General features: G+C 47.2%; 1 protein-coding gene across 1 annotated transcript in view; it reads left to right on the plus strand.

Moving 5' to 3' along the window:
- The window catches only part of MED18 (mediator complex subunit 18), an 8,902-nt gene that overhangs the window by 5,409 nt on the left and 1,258 nt on the right, over positions 1-2,235 (plus strand). The window lies entirely within an intron of this gene.

Below are 2,235 nucleotides of genomic sequence, written 5' to 3' on the forward strand. Positions count from 1 at the left end.
GCTGAGCATTGTGGCGGGTGCCTATAGTCCCAGCTATTTGGGAGGTGGAGGCAGGAGACTCGCTTGAGCCCAGGAGTTGGAGTTTGCTGTGAGCTATGGTGCCACAGCACTCTACTCAGGGTGATGGCATGAGGCTCTGTCTCAAAAAAAAAATGGTGGTGTTCATAGCTTAGTGGGTAGGGGGTGCTGGCCACATACCCCACAGGTAAGGGTTCAAACCCAGCCTGCGCCATCTAAAACAATAATGACAACTGCAACAACAACAGATTGGCTGCTGTGAACATTCTCATTCTCATTACTTCACAAGTTTTTTGTGGACTTTTTTTTGTTTTTTGAGACAGAATCTCACTTTGTAGCCAACAATAGAGTGCTATGGCTCACAGCAACCTCCAATTCCTAGGCTTAGGCAATTCTCTTACCTCAGCCTCCCGAGGAGCTGGGACTACAAGTGCCCGCCACAATGCCCGGCTATTTTTTGTTGCAGTTTGGCCGGGCTGGGTTCAAACCTGCCACCCTTGGTATATGGGGCTGGTGCCCTACTCACCGAGCCACAGGTGCCGCCCCCACCCATATGTTTTAAACTACTGGGTTTGACAGTGTGTCCAGCCTAGCTAATGTTTTGAGCATCTGCTCTGTACCAGTTACTTTAACCTTCTACTTATCACAGTGCTTCCAGTTTTGATCATCTTTCTCTCTTCACAGGGTAGCCAGTCATCCTTTTAAAAAAACTTTTATAGGGTGGTGCCTGTGGTTCAGTGGGTAGGGGGCCAGCCCCATATACTGAGGGTGGCGGACTTGAACCCAGTCCCAGCCAAACTGCAATAAAAAAATAGCCAGGCATTGTGGTGGGTGTCTGTAGTCCCAGCTACTTGGGAGGCTGAGGCAAGAGAATCACCTAAGCCCAGGAGTTAGAATTTGCTGTGTGACATCATAGCACTCTACCAAGGGTGATAAAGTTAGACTGTCTCTACAAAAAAAAAAAAAAAAAGACTGTTTTATGGGTGGCGCTTATGGCTCACGGAGTAGGGTGTTGGCCCCATATGCCAGGGGTGATGGGTTCAAGCCCGGCCCCAGCCAAAACTGCCCCCCAAGAAACTGTTTTTTAATTTTATTTAAATAAATTAAAAACAAATTTTTTTTTTTTTTTTTGAGACAGACTCTCACTTTGTCACTCTTGGTAAGTGCTCGTCTTAGCTTACAGCAACCTCAAACTCTTGGGCTCAAGTGATTCTCTTGCCTCAGCCTCACAAGTGGCTGAGATTACAGGTGCCTGCCACAATGCCCAGCTCTTTTTAGAGACAGGGTCTTGCTGTTGCTCAAGCTGGTCTTCAACTCCTGACCTCAAGCAATCTATCCACCTTGGCTTCCCAGAGTGCCAGGATTACAGGCATTAGCCTCCATACCTGGCCCATGTTTTATTATTTTTTAAAAATTCAAAGAAAAAGACAAGAGACTAGTATAACGAATACTCCATATTCATCATCTGGAGCTACCAATTGCTAACACTTTGCCACATTTGCTTTTTCCTTTTATTTATTTATTTTTTTTGAGACAGTCTCAAGCTGTCACCCTTGATAGAGTGCCGTAGCATCATAGCTCATAGCAACCTCAAACTCTTGGGCTTAAGCGATTCACTTGCCTCAGCCTCCTGAGTAGCTAGGACTCCAGGTGCCTGCCACAATGCCTGGCTATTTTTTGGGTACAGTTGTCATTGTTGTTTAGCAAGCCTGGGCTGGGCTCGAACCCGCCAGCCTCACTGTATGTAGCTGGTGCCCTACCCACTGAGCTGTGGCTGCCAAGCCTTATTACATTTTTGGACAAATACTGCTGCCTACTAAATGCTCGGAGGCTGCTGGAATTTAGCATTATTAGAGAAGCCCTAGAGCAGTGGTTCTCAACCTTCCTAATGCCGCAATATATTTTCATTGTTAAAAAAAGGGATTGCGACCCACAGGTTGAGAACCGCTGCCCTAGAGACTTTGTAGTGCTAAATAAGAAAATGCTAGCTCAGTGCCTGTAGCTCAAGCAGCTAGGGTGCCAGCCACATGCACCAGAGGTGGCAGGTTCAAGCCCAGCCTGGGCCTGCCAAACAGTAATGACAACTGCAGTCAAAAAAATAGCTGGGCGTTGTGGTGGGTGCCTGTAGTCCCAGCTACTTGGGAGGCTGAGACAGGAGAATTGCATAAGCCCAAAGAGTTTAAAGTTGGGCTCAGGGCCTGTAGCTCAAGAGGCTAA

The sequence above is a fragment of the Otolemur garnettii genome, unplaced genomic scaffold (genome assembly GCF_000181295.1).
Source record: "Otolemur garnettii isolate 467f Iridium unplaced genomic scaffold, OtoGar3 scaffold00425, whole genome shotgun sequence".
NCBI lineage: Eukaryota > Metazoa > Chordata > Mammalia > Primates > Galagidae > Otolemur > Otolemur garnettii.